The sequence below is a fragment of the Heptranchias perlo genome, chromosome 29 (assembly GCF_035084215.1).
Source record: "Heptranchias perlo isolate sHepPer1 chromosome 29, sHepPer1.hap1, whole genome shotgun sequence".
Classification (NCBI taxonomy): domain Eukaryota; kingdom Metazoa; phylum Chordata; class Chondrichthyes; order Hexanchiformes; family Hexanchidae; genus Heptranchias; species Heptranchias perlo.
The window spans coordinates 13,951,295-13,970,845 of NC_090353.1; the positions used below are offsets into that span (position 1 = coordinate 13,951,295).

The 19,551-nt window shown below is 43.8% G+C and overlaps 1 protein-coding gene across 1 annotated transcript in view; it reads right to left on the reverse strand.

Moving 5' to 3' along the window:
• The window catches only part of LOC137299736 (semaphorin-6B-like), a 403,979-nt gene that overhangs the window by 90,803 nt on the left and 293,625 nt on the right, over positions 1–19,551 (reverse strand). The gene's annotated exons all lie outside the window — the stretch shown is intronic.

The following is a 19,551-nucleotide window of genomic DNA, read 5'->3' on the forward strand; positions in this document are numbered from 1 at the left end:
ACATGTTAAAAGTCTTGAGTATAGCGTGCACTTCCTTTCTGTACGTCACACTTACTTCCTGTCACACTTTTCCCATCACACCCTGTTGATAACGTCCTAAATGTTATGAAAGAGTGGATTCACCGATTCACTGTGAGCAATGCAATGGGAGATCTGCTAGTCTGCTAGTCATATAGTATGACTAGGAACTCTTATTTGTTGGTAGATTGGCTTGTGGAGAAAGATTGTGTTGGGACTTTGTTCTTTTACAAAAACACAAATCGTCTCCCTTCCTCTCCTGAAAGTGCTGACCATTGCTGTGATACAGTTCCATGAATTCCAACCATCCTCCAGTGCCTCACCCAAGTTGTTATTCTTTGTGGTTGGGCATATACAGAAGCAATGTGTGTTGGCTTCCCCAAAGATCAGAAGACAATAGATGTCACCCACGCATGCCTTGCGGGCTCCTACTGTAAACACATTAAATTACCTGAGTAGAAGGGGATTCCACTATGAATGTTTAAAATGTTTGTGACCAGCAATAATTAATTCTCCATGTCAATGCCAAATTTTTGTGGAGTTGTTACAACACCTTTATCATGAAGCAGTCCAGCCTCCAAGCTCTATTCAAGTGTTGGGATAACTTCTGGAAGATAAGACATACTTCTTGTTTCCATGGCTCATGACACCACATTGAGGTCCTACCTCATCATCTGAGCATTGCAACAATGAGGCATGTTCACAATTAGAATGGTCATTGAGAGGACTAATGAGGTTCCGAAAAGAAGATATCACTGCCTCGATGAAAGGTCATGGACTCAAACTCCACTCCAGAGACTTGAGTACATAATCTAGGCTGACACTTCAGTGTACTACTGAGAGAGTGCTGCTCTGTTGGAGGTGGATCTTTTGAACCAGATGTTAAACTGGGGCCCCATCTGCTTTCTCAGGTGGAGGTAAAAGATCTCATGGTAATATCTGAAGTAGAGAAGGGGAGTTATCCTGTTGTTTTGGCCAACATTTATCCTTCAACCAACACAACTAAAACAGACTCATTTATCTCATTGCAGTTTGTAGGACCTTACTGTGTGTAAATTGGCTGCTACATTTCCTTATGTTATAAGTGATTACACTTCAAAAGTACTTAATTGGCTATGAACCACTTTGGGATGTCCTGAGGTCATGAAAGGTGCTATATAAATGCAAAATCTTTCTCTCTTTTATCTCAAGAAACTGCAATGCACTGCGCCATGGATTACTGGTGCTTGGATCTGCATCTACAAAGTGGGCTCCTGATTTCAATCGTTCCATTGTGGGCAGTGGTCAGGTGGAGAGCAGGCACTTCCCCACAGGAAGAGAGAAAAAAAAACACAGGTCAATTATTTCTATTTCAATAGGGCCCATTCACTTTTCTATGGAAGCTGCGATAATAATGCCCCACGGCATTCCCTTTCTGCCTTTTGATGGTGAGCTATAAAACGAGAGGAGACAGCATGGTATCCCAGGCCTGTCAATGTCCGGCAAGTCTTGAGTGGAATCTCAGAGGCACATGGAAAAGTGGGTCTTCTAAAAGCCAAACTTGAAGGGGATCCGCAGTACCTCTAACACAGAGGAACTAGAAAACACAACCATTTGTGGTGTTCACTCAATAGACTATTGTAATTGGAGATTTTACTTTAAATTTGGTCCAAAAATGCAATTTTATCCTTCAAAGGGTTTTTAAAATAGATGCTAGCTACATGAATACCAATAATAGTCTGTATAAATTAAACGTATTCCAGGCACATTATTACTATAATAGGTTGTCAGAATTCAGGAAACACTGAGCACAGATTACAAACCAGAAAGAGTCTAGTTCCTTTGATATCCTCACACTTTCGACTATCAAAATAGAACAGAGGCCTCTTATACCTGTTGACTTCATAGAGAGATTAAAATTGGGTATAGCAAAGAATTAGAGCAATTTTTGAAATTCCTATCAGGAAGGCCTGCTAGTTGTTACAGCTGTATTCTTACTGACCTGTGTGGAAATTGAATTGGCTTTTCAACAACAAAATTCTTTTTTCCCTTAAATGTGAGGCCCATTATGTATTTAAGAAACAATGTACATTCCACAGACGCCTAGGATTATATTTAACCACAACTCCTACATCTCTCAGCGAAATTTCAGCAGTTAGAAGGACCAAGTCACTAACTCCAGTAAGAAAGCTGTACATTGGTGTCGCCTGCCTACTTGAGCACAAAATCTAAACTAATACTCCAGTGCAGGACTGAGGGAGTGCTGCACTGTCGGATGTGCCATCTTTCGGATGAGATGTGAAACCGAGCCTCCATCTGCCCTCTCAGGTAGATGTAAAAAGATTCCATGGCACTATTTCGAAGAAGAACAGGGGAGTTCTCCCCAGTGTCCTGGTCAATATTTATCTCTCAATCACATTGCTAAAAAAGCAGATTATCCTGTCATTATCTCATTGTTGTTTGTGGGACCTTGATGTGTGCAAATTGGCTGCTGAGTTTCCTGCATTAGAACAGTGACTACATTTCAAAAGTACTTCATTGGCTATAAAGCGCTTTGGGACGTCGGTCGTGAAAGGAGTTATATAAATACAAGTTCTTTCTTTCTCTACTCCGCTTCTGTAAGAGCATCTGGCCTTCTTCAGTCACAGTAATTCAGCAATGTAGGTTGGCAGTGACATTCAACATTGCTGCAGGTTAAACATTTACCCACCACTACCAACCCCAGGGCAAAAATCAGCCATTCCACCTTCTTGGACTTCAGGCGTTTTGGGGCCTTAGTGCTGGACACCACCATGATTGAACAGAGTAGATGAGAAGACGAGATGAACCATTCAGAGGGAAAAAAACTTCTTGATCCTGAACAAGTACAACGGCATTAAGACCAGTGGACTGGATAAGCCTAAACAGTGGGGTATTGACTTACCTCAGTGGTGAATACAGTGTTCAATCAGTTCAATTTTCTTCAGTGCACCGTCATTATATATTCATGGAAGACTTCTGACACTATTAGCGCCCTCTATAGGCAGTCTGGGGAAAGTGAATCCAGTACTGCTGCACCGGCTGAAAGAGCTCAGACAGCTATTTTGGCTGTAACAGCGTAGCTCACTGTAGCTCAGTGTAGCTGGTGCTTCTCCAGGACATCAAGCCCAGAAATTTAAACTCTTCAGCTGAGGTGATACTGTCTGTAACCCAGTAAAGGACAACCCATATTTTTGGCTTCAAGGGAAGGAGGCCCATGAAGGACATGATTCAGACTTGTGGAAGAAGGTGGCCTAGGCAGTGAGTGCTACCTCTAGTAACTTTCGCATGGCTAGTCAGTGCTGGAGAAAGTTTACGGACCGCTCCAAGACAACCAAGTTAACAGGGAGGCAGTCATATCTTGTAACTATGCACTGTAATAAGTACGTTTCCTAGTCGCAGCCACCTTGCCCTCGCTGCATTGAACACCATCTGCAACTTATCACTGATGTACAGGAGGTAGCACAATACCCTCCACACCCCCTTCCTTCTGTAAGTCTTCCTTTATTCACAGTTGAAAGTGTAGGGAAGCAGTGGAAGACTCACATGATAAGTATTTCATTCCCAGCACCTGTTCTCACCCCATTAAGCAATGCCTTCTAAAATCTGGCTGCATTTCATATAATGACACACAGAGTGCCTTCAATCTCTCTACCTCTGTTTTATTGTGGAAATGGCCACCATCAAAGACTAAGAAGTAACATCTCAACCCCCTAGGGCTCCTGCTGCAAATCATTAGCCAGTCACCTCAGAATGTCCTGTCACTATAGGATAAGTATTAGGCTAGGACTGAAAGGGCACACAGAGTAAGCACCAAGGGGAGGCACAGTGGTCTTAAACAGTAAGAAGGTTGTCCAATTAAGTGTCAGTGAGATGTCTTGGCCACTGATGGGATTTGTGTGGAATGATATGGGGCAAAGTGGGGGAGAACGGCTGTGTGAAGGCATAGCAGAATAAGCTGTGGAGGAGAACGACAAGTCAGCAAGTGTCTGAGTTGAGTTTGTTGCCAAAGGTGGACTGTGATGGCAGAACTCATTTGACCATTGCCTCGGATCTTAGTCAGCTGAAGGTCTCCCTTATGGACCGTGCCCACAGCTGTTTGGCAGCTGGCACAACCCAGTTACTGCCTTGTGAGGGAGGTTTAGCTTTCTGTAGCATTACCAAGGGATCATGGTGAAGTAGCCTCTCCTAGATCTCCATACAGAGATGTGAGTATTAGCGCGATAGGGTTTGGAGGAAAATCAGGCCAGAGTGTCAGGGTATTTAACCTTGTGGACATCACATCTAAGCTCAATCCTGTGCTGACTTAAGGATAGACGTTCCACTGGGTTTTTTCAATCTCCTGCTGTAACTTCAGCGGAAGATCAACGGAAACCCTGGAGAAATGGCAGACATAGCCCTTTACACCATTTCTCTGGGGTTTCTGCCGATGTCCTACCGAAGTTACAGTGGGAGATCGGGAGAACCCCGGAGAAATTCTGCCCCTTCGTGTTACCAGAATGGATCCACAGTTAAGGAGGGTGAAGCCTTTCTGATCTTTTCTGTCTTTAGCTCAAGGTCACTGAAGCCAATTAAAGTGGCTTAACTTCTACCTTGACTCTAATGCGTTGTTGTGTCAGTGCCGTGTTCCTTAGTTGCCCCGTTCTGTGTTGTCCGTTTGCTGTATTTTATCAGTGTATTTTGTTTATCTTGTGATACCTCCCTAGATAAATATTCTGTTGCAATTCACTAAACTCACAGATGGGCGAGGTCACGGAGGGCAGTCAGTGGCTGCGGAACCAGAGCCCAGCAAGAGGAGGGGAGAAAGGCAAAGAAAAATTGTGCATATACATTTTTGGGTTTCGTGTATATTTCTTTGCTGCGTTAGTAGTGCATCGTTGTGTTGACTGTGTGCAAATGTATTGGTATATAATACTGATTGTGTACACTGTAGTGATGTTGATAGAATACGATTCTATTGAGCTTTCACTATATATATTGTTTAGTTGAAAGGTATGCATTTGCCTTGCTTTTTTTTTGCCAAGTTCTTTACACGGCAAAGAAAAGATTAATTTTTGTCTATCTCCAAAAAAACGTTTGCCTGTCAAGATTAAGAATATAATAATATAATAAAAGTGAAATGAAATGAAAGGCAGGCATGAATAGCTGGCTTCCATGATTTCCTTTGTTAATAGACTGTCATCATATTTAATATGCTACTGAAATTCTTCAGGGATAAAGATATGAAAAATATACAGTACATTCTATTTCAAACAAAATATTATTTTAAAAAATGATTTCTTTTCAGTGACTGGCATTAACTTTTTCCAGGCTGACTCATTTCACAGTACCTCACACTAGTGGGAATGAACTAGCCTTTGGGCTTGTGGGCGATGCTTCATAGTTACTCTTCAAATAGCCCACAGTTTGTTATTTGTCCACTAAAAGCATTGCAGATTTGAGTTGATTATAAGGTGTTTTTTTTTACAATAGGGCAGATACGGGCCCCGAATTTCCATGGGGCCAGAGGCACACGCCTGATGTCAATCAGCTGGGAGACTGCTAAGCCTTAGAGAAATTGGATGGGATCCAGATGCACTGGGTCCCAGCTCAGGCTCCGAGTTTCCAACGGGGCCTGGTTGGGACAAAACCTCCGATTGTCCTTAACAAGGCCCGTGATGTTAGAGGGAGCAGGATCGGGGGAGAGAATTCTCACGTCTCAGCCTTTTTATCTCTAATGCTCAGTGACCCGGAAGCCTGAATGAACCCAGAGTCCAGGTCCTTTGAGCAGCTGAAGTGCCGGCACAAGTATTCTTTTTGGATGATGCGGCAACTGAGAAAAAATTCTTGCTGACCGCTGGCTTAGATACATGCTCTTTCTCTTCCCTAGTGGCCTGCGAATGCCACGTTCTTCCCCTTCTCTCCCATGATGCGTTTATAGTGGTATCGCCAGCATGTAAACGAGGTGATCTTCTACGACCCTGGATACTCTGGCAGGGTCAGGATTGAGGGTCGCTAGAACCCATTCTGCCGCGCTCCCTCCAGCAGAATGGGAACGAGGATTTTCAGACCCATGGGGCTCAATTTTAAAAGCAAAGTCCGGTGCTTTAGGGACGGTGGGGGGGGGGGGGGGGCAAAGAAAATCTGAGTAATCTGGAGCGAGCAGGATTCCCGGCTCCAACCCGCTGAAGAACGCTTACGACCCAGAGTCATCTGGGTGCGCGCACCATTCCCGAACCCGGAAGTCCTGCCGGCAATTAAAGCCGGCGGGACGATATTTAAACAAGCAAATATACCTCATTGAGGTACTTAAGGTACTTATTGGCCACTTACAAAGTTTTTGAACTTAACTGGGTGGCTTTCCCACGGCTTCCGATTCACGCCTGGTGAACCCCAGGCGAGAAGGGCCAAACCAGTGAAAATAAACTAAATAAATTAAATAAAATTACATTTCCCATTGTAAAAAAATAAACATACCTTACAAACGATGTCACCTGCACCCCCCTGCTCCGATGACCGATGTCTCTCCCCCCACTTCTGATGTCCGATGTCCCTCCACCTCCCCCCGTGTCCGATGTCCATCCCGCACTCAGATGTCTCTCCCCTCCCCCGATGTCTCTCCTCCCCCCCCCGATGTCTGATGTCCCTCCCCCACTCCGATGTCTCTCCCACCCCCCGATGTACGATGTCTCCCCCCCCCACCCCTCCGATCTTTGTCTCCCCCTCACCACCTCGGATGTGCAGCTCCTGTCAGCAGCCAGCCTGTCAATCAGGCGGGTTGCCAGGCGTGAAACCCAGTAAAGGCTTTAATTGGTCTCATTAGGGTTGCGATCGCATCGCAACCTGCCCACTCCTCTTCTTGGTTCGGTACCCGCAAATCGCCCCCCCCGCCACCGCTGCCATCCTGCCACCCTTTTAAAATTGAGCCCATGTTGTCTGTTCTGTCTATACTATGTGTGTGTATCTATTGAACTTTGCATGCTTGTCACTCCTAAGCTCCCAATACACTATCCTACATGCTCTTTCTCTTCCCTGCATCCTCACTGATGAAATCAAGACTCATTGCACTGTCTCCTACTCAAACTCATTCATTCCCAGGATTTCAACACTAAAGAACTCCTTACCTCCCTTGTTCTTTCCTTCTTCCTATAATTTTCTGGGCTTTTAAAATCCCAAGCTTGGCATCACTTAACCAGTATTTCTTGATTTATCTCATCTTCTCTCCTATTCTTTTCTGCAATGCGGGACTTGGCCCTTCAGCTAGGATTCAAAATAATTTGAAAACTTGGCTACCGAAGAAAATACCATGACTGGCTCTTCAAATAAAAATATTCTGAAAGTAATTTTATTTTCATTAATTTTGAATGGACTTGGTGTTGAGTGAGACTTTGTAGTCAGAGTAACATGAAGCTGATGCTTGAAAGATATTTCAGTAATGGCGGCACCCAAGTGCTTACAAAGCCAGACAACTTTTGGAGCCACCTTTAGAATTCAAAACTAAAGTTCAGTTTAAGTTCTTTTCATTCCCTTTTCACTAAAAAAGGAATTAAAATATACCTAGAAATTAATGGAATGCTTTACCGTACAATCACTTGAACAGAATTCAGTGACTGAGCGGAATCTCCTCTAAAGGAAATGACAGACAAATATTTGGCACTGAATTTACAGATCTTCATGAAAAAGGCAAGGTGCTTGAAAGTTCATCATTTCACCATTGTCTATCTGCGTTTCTCCTTATCCTAGATGTCTCAATGATTTAATTGGATGATGTTGACTTTTGCACATTATCTTCAAATAGTGTGAGAGAGATTAAGAGGTCTGGGGGAAGGCCCGAGTGCGTGACACTACTGGGTTGGTGGTATCGGAGACATTTGAGTGAAACTGCAGAATGCAGGAGGAGTACGCAGGCTGTGTAGCAGTATTATGACTCATATTTCAAGTGGGTACGCCATACCTCTGAGCAGCCAACTGCCTAACTGGTCTTCACCTTGGAGTAAGTGGGGAACACATGGCTCCTTCATAGAATCATAGAAAGGTCACAGCACGGAAGGAGGCCATTCGGCCCATCAAGTCAATACGATATAGGCGTTGTGGGCATGCCCTCAAACCCGTAAATTCACAAGCATAATTAGTTGGCAGCAGTTGCAGATCATTTGGACATTCATTGAGTGGTGTTCTCTTCTGCTGATGAACCCTTTGGGATGTTGCACAAGTGTCTGAACGGCCAATGGTGCCCTGCACCCTGTGAATGCCACATCTTACATAAAACCCTGTCAGCCTCTCCTGCTGCTGTGTTCTGCTTTTAAGTTTAATATATTCATCAGTAAGCTGAAACAGGCCATTTATGAGCTTCAGTGAACTTCAAACTGATTGATCGTCACCAAGCCATTGATTGTAAAGATCCTGCAGCAAAATGGGTTGAGTGATATTTTACTTCGACTGCATTTAGCTTTGCAGTGCTGATGTTGGTCCTTGGCTGCGGGTCTAGTTCCAGGAGATTCCCCATTTCACTTATGGCTTCCTTGGTGAGTCATAGCTTCCTCGGTGAAGTTAAACTTACTCTGTCGCCAGTGCTGTCTGAGGTAGCTTCTAGATCTTGGTAGTCCTCTTCCTTTGGCTCTGGATTCCTATAGCCCCATGGCTCTTCTCTTTCTCCATAGGAACATAGGAATATAGGAACAGGAATAGGCCATTCAGCCTCTCGAGCCTGTTCTGCCTTTCAATTAGATCATGGCTGATCTGTATCTTAACTCCATCTACCCGCCTTGGTTCCGTAACCCTTAATACCCTTGCCTAACAAAAATCTATCAATCTTAGGTTTGAAATTTTCAACTGACCTCGTCCCAACTGCTTTTTCGGGGAGAGAGTTCCAGATTTCCACTACCCTTTGTGTGAAGAAGGGCTTCCTGACATCACCCTTGAACGGCCTAGCTCTAATTTTAAGGTTTTGCCCTCTTGTTCTGGACTCCTCCACCAGAGGAAATAGTCTCTCTCTATCTACCCGATCAAATCCTTTAATTATCTTAATCACCTCAATATGCCTAGCAAAGTTAGTCTCGCTGCTGTATCCTTGATGTTATGTGGACTGAAACAGTTGAATTGCTCTTGAAAATTTTATTCTGTTCCATGCTGCATCTCTACCGTAATGTTACCCTTACAGTTGGTGACGTGACACATTGTGGACTGGAAGGCAAGAATGCGCAAGTATGCACTTTTGCCTTTAATTGGCCCTTAACAAGCCCTTAACAAGCTAAATAAATGTTATTGCTCAGTATATATGTTGCCATGTGTTAAACTGGCTTGGTCCAGTAGGAATTTTGGGAGCTAGGGCAAAGATGTACTAATGCTTTGTTAATGCTAACACACCAATGACCCTGTGGGACACTAGCATACGAATGCTTAACACACTCGACTGAATTTCCTCTCTCCACTATTTTACTGCAATTGTTAGCCCATTTATTTTAAATGGGTTAAAGTAGCCGAGAGAAGAATTTCAGTCAAACACATTAAGCGTCTGTATGTCAGTATCCCTTGGTGTGATTTCAGGGCTCACATTATTAAACATTAACGCCTTTTAGTGTGTGCCAGATTTAATGCACTGGGTATTCGTACTCCCATAGAGTTAAAAAGGAAGTGAAACGGAGAAAATTGAACCTGATGGAGCGTGATCTCTTGAAGTCAAAGTTTCCATAAAATGTATGTGGATAAAACCACTGAGGACTTTAAAAAGAACCGTATTTGGTGCATGTAAGGATACCTGACAAAACTGTAGTAATGGTGATTGATAGCAGTGCAGTCATCTCCGTAAGCTCTGATAAAGGCTAGAAAAAAAACAATCTCCAGAGTTAGAGCTACAGTCTGTTAAATGTGTACTTAAAATAAGTACTTCTGGAACATTAGAGCTGGTGGGTAAAGCTCGGCTAAATGAAGGTCAGTTCTTCCACTTGGAATAGCTAACAGTGAAAGGATGATGGACCTGCATTGCATGGACGAAACTATCTGGAAAAGATTCAGTTATATCCCTGTTATACTGCACACTTAACATTTGCAGCAGCAATGCCAAGTGTGAGGTAATGCTGCCAAGTTGTGAGAAACCAGCTTGGTATCACTAGTGCTGAACATCTGTGGTTGGTGTGAAGAAAACTTATTAAACTTTAACCATAAGTATCCAGGCAACTTGTCACACTGCTTTTAAATTTCTAATTCAACCAGTTAGCTGGTCGCAGCCGGGTGGTGATAGGGATGCTAAATTTACTTCAGCATCCCTGGGTTAGGGAGGAAAAAATTGGTCAGAGTTCCCATTCCCGATTGCAACTCATTGAACCTTGCAACAAGTGCATGCCTGTGGCGATCAGGTGAAGACAGGATCCGGCTTGGTTGTGATGCCCACCATGACCAAAATAGCCGACTAATACTGTCAAGGCTTGCGCATGAACTTGGAGGGTGACCAGTGCCTGTGGAACTGTACCCTGGCAAGGAGTCAAGGAGAGAGGAGGAGATGGGAGAAAATTGGGGAGAAATAAAATGGGCTGCCTCAAAAACTAGAGGGGATGATCATACTTTGTTAGTAATCTTATGTTGTGATAGTCAGACAAGACTCTTTATTTGACAGAGGGATCCCCTTCTATATTTGATTATATTCCTCAAGTGAACCAATCTGGCCCAAACCTAAACAGCTCTTTGTTCTCTATATTGCCCTACTGCCATATCTGAAAGGATGTTTAACATCTCTCTTGCACTCCTGGACAAGAAAAAAACTTGTTGTTGGATAGCTGATCCTTCTCTCCCCTCTAGCCTCCAACCTCTTTCTTTCCTTTCCAATCTCTATATCGATATGACATGGCCATTACTGCTTTAAACATTCTTCTGTTGTTCCTCATAAGCTTCAAGTACACTGTCCAACGCTATGTTGCTCGTCCTTATATCTCCCTTTGGTGAAATCAAGACTGTTTCAGCACCTCAAAACTGTGGAATGCCTTATGTACCTCAGTCTTTCCTTTCTCCTACATATTACAGGCTTTCAAACCTCAGGCAGGGCATCACCTAATGTCTATTTCTTGATTTATCTTGTCTTTAAGTCCTTATTGGCCTTTATTTCTAGGGGGATGGAGTATAAAAGCAGGGAAGTCATGCTACAACTGTACAGGGTGCTGGTGAGATCACACCTGGAGTACTGCGTACAGTTCTGGTGCCCTTGCATTGGAGGCAGTTCAGAGAAGGTTCACTAGGTTGATTCCGGGTATGGAAGGGTTGTCTTATGAGGAAAGATTGAACAGGTTGGGTCTATACTCATTGGCGTTTAGAAGAATGAGAGGAGATCTTATTGAAACATACAAGATTCTGAGGGGACTCTGTAGGGTAGATGCTGAGAGGATGTTACCCCTCATGGAGGAATCTGAAACTAGGGGACATAGTCTCAGAATAAGGGGTCGCCCGTTTAAGATAGAAATGAGGAGGAATTTCTTCTCCCAGAGGGTCATGAATCTTTGGAATTCTTTACCCCAAAAAGCTGTGGAGGCTGAGTCATTGAATACATTCAAGGCTGAGTTAGACAAATTTTTGATCAGCAAGGGAGTCAAAGGATATGGGGAAAGGGTGGGAAAGTGGAGTTGAGGTAAAAATCAGATCAGCCATGATCTCATTAAATGGCGGAGCAGGCTCGAGGGGCCGAATAGCCTACTCCTGCTCCTATCTCTTATGGTTTTCTCAGCCTTGGTGGTGTCCTGCTGTATGGGTCATGGCCCTCCACTTCGGGTTTCCAAAAAAAAAATCCTTATTCCTTACAGCCCCACTAGAGACATGGGTCAACTATTTCAAGATATGTATGAAGCTGAAATCCCATTCCTGTCCCATCAATGTACACTGTCAGCAGGGTGCATCTTACTCAATGCATCCAACGCATGTCATAATGTCACTGGCCATTTGGTGAAAAATGCAATGTGATCAATTAGATTTCTTAATAATACGACTCAGGTTGTGAGCAAACTAATGAAATTCATCCATTTTCCTCAAATAGCACTGAGCTTTCCTTTGAAACCAATGATTTGATGGCAGATTGGGGACAAGAACAGGGATGTGTTGTATTTCATGACAAGAAGAATTTGTTCCTACAAATCACAATTACTTTTAAATGAGTTGCAGATAGAAAAATGGATACCTGGCTATGATTACAAGGCTGTAATCTAATCAAGGGGTTCAGATGTAGTAATAAATCAGGAGATCAAAGCTCAATTGGTTTACAATAGTTTTCTCAATTTCACAGCAAACACAATGGGCTCAATTTAAAAGGGCGGCAGATGGCAGCGAGGGAGGGTGATTTGCGGGCATCAAACCCGGAAGGGAAGTAGGCGGGTTGCAATCTCAACCCTAATAAGGCCAATTAAAGCCTCTTCCGGGTTTCACGCCCGGCAGCCAGCACAATTGACAGGCTGGCTGTTGACAGGAACTGCACATCTGAGGGGGTTGGGGAGAAAGAGAGAGACCTCATCGGACGTTGCGAGAGTTGGGGTGGAGGGAAGACAAAGATCGGGGGGGGGCGGTGGGGGGAGAGGACATCGGACATCGGAAGGGTGGAGGTGTGCAGAAGACATTGGACATCGGTGGCGGGGGGCAGGGGGGGGGGGGGTGTGTGCAGAAGACATCGGACATCGGTGGCGGGGGGGTGCGGTGTGCAGAAGACATCGGACATCGGTGGCGGGGGGCGGGGGGTGTGTGCAGAAGACATCGGACATCAGTGGGGGTGGGAAGACATTGGACATCGGAGCGGGGGTGCAGGTGACATCGTTTGTAAGTTATGTTTATTTATTTTTTTAAATAGGAAATATAATTTAATTTAATTTATTTAGTTTAATTTTCATTGATCCCACCGAAACCAGGCGTGAATTGGAAGCCATGGAAAAGCCGCCCAGTTAAGATCAAAATCTTTTAAACTATTCAAATGCCAAAATTAAACTACCTTAAGTACCCCTGTGAAGTACATTTGCTTGTTTAAATATCGTCACGCCGGCTTTAATTGCCGGCGGGACTTCCGGGTTCGGGAACGGAGCGCGCAACCAGATGACTCTGGGTCGTGCGCGTTCTTCAGCGGGTTGGAGCCGGGAATCCTGCCTGCTCCGGATTTCTCCGATTTTCTTTGCCCCGCCCCCAAAGCACCCGGACTTTCATTTTAAAATTGAGCCCAATATCACTCCCTGGTATCTGCAATTATTTATAATGCATATCGTTTCAATTTTATGTGGGGATACATTTTAGTTTTTTAAAATCAGGTTTTGAGCAGCCAGAGGCCGTCAGTGCAGGCAGGAGCAGTTGGTGCAGCCCATGCCCATGAGATATGATGCAGATCACAGTATCGGTTACCGATTGCAAAATCATTACTGTGTACTTTTTTCCCTTGCTTTCCCTCCATCCAAATTTCTCTCCTCCTCTGGTGCCTCACTTACGTATGGCTATTTGGGTGCTACAGTTGGCCGTAGTGCCCCCAAGATTAAGGGGGTGAGAAAACAGTCAGGCTTCCCCACTCCTGATCACTAGTGATCCGGTGGCACCTGCTGGAAACAGCAATTGTATGGACAGGGTTGGCCTCCATGGTAAATTGGCCGCCAACACTCACATGTGAAAGAAAAAAGAACTTGTGTCTATATAGTGCCTTTCACGACCTCGGGACGTCCCAAAGTGCTTTACAGCCATTGCGGCACTTTAAAAAAAAATGTAATCACTGTTATAATGTAGGAAACGCGGCAGCCAATTTGCGCACAGCAAGGTCCCACAAATAGCAAGGAGATAATGACCAGATCCTTCAGTACTACACTGGAGTGAAAACCTGCATTTTGTGCTTTAGTCTCTGAAGTGGGACTTAAACCCTCAGCCTTCTAACTCAGAGGTGAGAGTGCTACCACTGAGCCACAGCTGGAATGGCTACTTGAGAATGGCCAGTATCCATGGAAATGTCTCCGGCAAGAGTCATGAGAAGAGGGAGAAAATGGGTAAAAACTGGAAAACAAATCAGTTGCCGATTCTTGTTCACCCAGGTGTAATACCTTCCTTTCCCTAATAATAAGTAGTTCACGCCCCTAATTACTGTAATAGCTTATTTTGCTCTGTCTGACTCCTCTTCCCCACCCTGATCACCACCACCAAACTCTCCATGGTGTGTGGTCTCCCCCACCTAAAACTGGCTAATGATGTAAAAATGTCAAAAGCATTGCGGACTTTCAACTTTTACAGCAGTGTAAGTTGCTAGGTGTCAGCCGTAGCACAGTGGTAGCACACTTACCCCTGAATCACCAAGGTTGTGGGTTCAAGTCTCACCATCAGAAACTTAAGCAGCTAGACTGATACTTCAGTACAGTGCAGTACTGAGGGAGTGCTGTCGTTCAGAGGAGATGTTAAACTGAGGCCTTGTCTACCCACTCAGGTAACACAATTTGAATGATCTCCCTGGTGTCCTGGCCAATATCCAACATCACTAGAACTCACTGTTGGTTGTGGGACTTTGCTAGTTTCAAATTGGCTGCTGTATTTCCTACATTATAACAGTGACTATGCTTCATTGGTTGTAAAGTGCTTTGTGACATCCTGAGGTTATGAAAGGTGTTATATAAATCCTTTGTCGGGGCGCTGTTGGTTTCTGGGGTTAGAAAGAGTTCAGAATTCGATGGATTAGATTTTAAAAAGCATAGGCAAAAGAGAATAGAAAAGAAAGAATGTGAGGGAAAAGGGAAAATGACAAGCACAAATAAAGTATTCACATTTTTTTTCTTTAGTGGGTATTAGTGTTTATATTAGTGGTTAATATTATAATAATAAAATTAGTTCCGACATTTGTGTAGCTTTAATATTGCAATTATCAGAGTCATTGCGCTGAACCTTAAGAGTTAATTCCTTTATTGAAGGGATACACCATCCACTAAACTGTTGTACAGGACAATTTACCAGGTTATAAATAGAGTAAAGGACACTGCCACGATCAGTTATGAGTACAGTAATATATCAACAATTGCATCTGCACTTTCCAGCAGGGGTCACTAGAAAGTGATCAAGAACAAGAACCCTGATCGATTTTCCTTACCTTAGCCCAGGGATGATTAGGCCAAGAATAGTGTGCCTGGTCCTCCCCCAGCTGAGATTAGCTAACTCAGCACAGACGAGGGATTGAACCTGGGACCGTCCTGGTCAGTATGGCTCAGTTCTACACCAGGTGGTGCACCCAACAACTGAGTCAACAGAGAGAGACAGCCAAAACACACATATTTTGAAATATGCAGTGGCATATAAGAAATGATTGAAACATAAAAATGCATATTAGTTGTGAAAGTGTTGAAACACGATGACATAAATGAATTGATGCCTCCACTGAAATAATGGAGAGAGGAAATTTAGACCAAAATGTCAAGTGTTTCTACCTATTATCCTGCAGCATAATGTCATGGTCATTGTGTTTTTGAGGTTAATGAGTTCCTGCTGGCGGTTTCCCTTTAATCCTTGCTGTCCCCGGTACTGAGGTCACTGTCAGCTACCAATACTGTAATCTGACCTTGATGAATTGCTTGACTCAGATAACAGGTTGAGGTCAGCCTCCTGGTAACATCTTTCACAGATTCAACTGGATAGGATCTAATCTATGGGCTATATTTTATACCATGACTATATCTTTCCTTTTCTATGTTTTGCCCTCATTTTTTTCCCCCTTCTTCTCCTGAAGGCAGTGACTCTTGCTGGGATACATTTCCATGGGTTTGGGCTGTCCACTGGTACTTCACCAAGTAGCTGCATGCCAGAGTGGACAGTAAGTAGATGGGCGTCCCACCCGATCCCGTGGATTCCCACCGGCTAGTTAGGTTAAAATTACCCCCTATGCATCACCAACAACAACCTGCATTTATATAGCGCCTTTAATGTAGTAAAACATCCCAAAGCGCTCCACAGGAGCGTTAGCAAACAAAATCTGACACCGAGCCACATACGGAAATATTGGGACAGGGGACCAAAAGCTAGGTGAAAGAGATAGGTTTTAAGGAGCGTTTTAAAGGAGGAGAGAGGGGGGTAGAGGCGGGGAGGTTTAGGGCGGGAATTCCAGAGCTTCGGGCCTAGGCGGTTGAAAGCATGGCCGTCAATGGTGGAGCGATGAAAAAGGGGGATGCGCAAGAGGCCAGAATTGGAGGAGCGCAGAGATCTCCAGCATGAGGAGCATCACAGCCGAACCCAATCGTGTACTCGCCTGGTGTCCACACATGCGCGTTGTCTATGGGTTATCCAAGTTACAGCACTGCACCAACACAATATACTTGTTCAGGAGTTTGAGGTTAGAGGGGCTGCCTGCTCTAGACAGCACAGAGTTAGCAGCAGTGCAACCTTCTCTTCTTTCTGTTGATTAAGATTCATTTGTTTATCATTCCATATGTCTGAGTTTGTACCACACTTACCAGCAGGGGACACTGCATAGCCATCAGCAGCAGATAACATGGCTGATTTTTTCCTACAACAGGGGCACTGTGGCCAATTATAGAATCCGATCTGTTGTCCTGGTTGAGAGCAGCTAACTCAGAACAAACTGGGAACTGAACCTAGGTTTTGTTGTCCGGATGACTTGATATCACACCCACAAGTTGTATGTATCCACTAATCCATCGGTGAAGCTCTGTCACACTTATCCTGGTCTTGTACCCCAGGGTAAATCTTAAAATGGTTGCTTTGATCTTAAAACATTTGCCGCAAAATGCTACTTTCTGAAAAAAAAAATTCTGACTTGTTTGAAATAACCCTGGTATAAGCAAAATACAGCTGCAGACACACAAAAATCTTCAATAGGGAGCTCAGTTTAAATACATCAATAATAATTGTTCCTCGTTCCCACACACTGGGAGTTCTGGAATAAACATATGATATAAGGGGGTCTGGAATGTTGTTTAATACGGTGTCCTGAAAACAATTCTATTTTTGAAGAACTTGCAAATCAGGAAGTAGTGCATCAGCAGCAATGAGAGATTAATAAAATGCAAATGTCTGCTCACTTTTCGTATAAAATGAAGAAGTAGCTGATCCCAATGCCTCATTTGGTAAATGCACCACCAAGTGTTCTACTGAGATGTCAAGAACCAGAAGGATCCAGATTCAATCCCTGGTCTGTGCTGAGCCAGCTGATCTCAGCTCAGCCAGAGTAGCATAGGGGCACTACTGTTGGCCTCAGTACCCTTTGGCTGGAGAGGGGAAAACCAACCACAGTTCCCATCTTAATGACTATCCAGTAACTACTAGACGTTTGTGCGTGGACATCAGGTGAAAACAGGATGGACTTGGCTACGATGCCCACTACAGTTGCATAGTTTGCCAACAGTGATTGGGCTTACAGACAAAGAATGGCTGCTTGGTGCAGGTAATTGTAGATTAAAGGCAAATCGTGTTTAACTAACCTGATAGAGTTTTTTTGATGAGGTAACAGAGAGGGTAGATGAGGGCAATTGATGTGTTGGACATGGACTTTCAAAAGGCGTTTGATGAAGTTCCGCATGGTAGACTTATCATCAAGATTGCGGCCCATGGAATAAAGGGGCAGGAGCAACATGGATACAGAATTGGCTAGTTGACAGGAAACAGTGTAGTGACCGGTTGTTTTTCAGACTGGAGGGAAGTGTACAATGGTGATTCCCAGGGGTCGGTGCTGGGACCACTGCTTTTCTTGATCTGTGTTGATGACTTGAACTTGGGTGTACAGGGCACAATTTCATAATTTGCAGATGACACAAAACTTGGAAGGGTAGTAAACGGTGAGGAGGATAGTGATAGACTTCAAGAAGATATAGACAGGCCGGTGGAATGGGCAGACACATGGCAGATGAAATTTAACGCAGAAAAATGCGAAGTAATACATTTCGGTAGGAAGAACAAGGAGAGGCAATATAAACTAGAGATCACAAAGCTAAAAGGGGTACAGGAACAGAGAGACCTGGGGGTATATGTGCACAAACCGTTGAAGGTGGCAGGGCAGGTTGAGAAAGCAGTTAAAAAAGCAAATAGGATCTAGGGCTTTATAAATAGATGGTAGCCATGATGTGGAGATGCCGGTGATGGACTGGGGTTGACAATTGTAAACAATTTTACAACACCAAGTTATTGTCCAACGATTTTATTTGAAATTTACAAGCTTTCGGAGGCTTCCTCCTTTCTCAGGTAAATGTCAGGAACTCCTCGAAGCCTACGCATTTATAAATCACAGAACAATACATGGTGATTACAGAAAGTCTTTGCAACAGCGAACAAAAGCTATCTGTTTTTAATATAACGGGTCATTTGCTGGCTTTCTCTGCCTTCCGGATGTTTCTGCCTCTCTCTCTCTCTGTTTTTTTTTTCCTGTTTGTTTTTTTTTTGTTCAATGTATATTCGGGGGCTCTGTAGGTAACACCTCTCTGTCTGAACACGGTGATTGCCTTGGCAACGGGCAGTTGCAAAGACTTTCTGTAATCACCATGTATTGTTCTGTGATTTATAAATGCGTAGGCTTCGAGGAGTTCCTGACATTTACCTGAGGAAGGAGGAAGCCTCCGAAAGCTTGTAAATTTCAAATAAAATCGTTGGACTATAACTTGGTGTTGTAAAATTGTTTACAATTTATAAATAGAGGCATAGAGTACAAAAGTATGGAAGTCATGATGAACCTTATAAAACACTGGTTCGGCCACAACTGGAGTATTGTGTCCAGTTCTGGGCACCTCACTTTAGGAAAGATGTGAAGGCCTTAGAGAGGGTGCAGAAGAGATTTACTAGAATGATTCCAGGGATGAGGGACTTCAGTTACGTGGATAGACTGGAGAAGCTGGGGTTGTTCTCCTTGGAACAGAGATGGTTGCGAGGAGATTTGATAGAGGTGTTCAAAATCATGAAGGGTCTAGACAGAGTAGATAGAGAGAAACTGTTCCCATTGGTGGGAGGGTCAAGAACCAGAGGACATAGATTTAAGGTGATTGGCAAAAGAACCAAAGGTAACACGAAGAAAAACTTGTTTACACAGCGAGTGGTTAGGATCTGGAATGCACTGCCTGAGGGGGTGGTGGAGGCAGATTCAATCATGGCCTTCAAAAGGGAACTGGATAAGTATTTGAAAGGAAACAAATTGCAGGGCTACGTGGATAGGGCAGGGGAGTGGGACCAGCTGGATTGCTCTTGCATAGAGCCAACGCGGACTCGATGGGCCAAATGGCCTCCTTCTGCACTGTAACCTTTCTATGATTCTAACCCTACATCCTGAGATAGCACATTCAGGAGAGGAAATGAAAAATAATTGAGAGGGGAGGGGGAGTCAAGACAGCACGGCTACCTTCTACTTGCCACATCTGTGCTATTGATAAACGTAGCGGAAATATTTCCTTCAAATGAACCCTTGATTATACCCAAATTCTCTGATTGAACAAGGTTCTGTCAGCTATCAAGCATTTATCACAATACAATGCTATTTCGCATCTGGAAATACAATGTATTATTAGTGAGTACTGACACTGTGATTAATGAAGCATATTATCATTCTTGTAAATTTCATTAATGGAGAACATGTTTGTGGGTTATAAG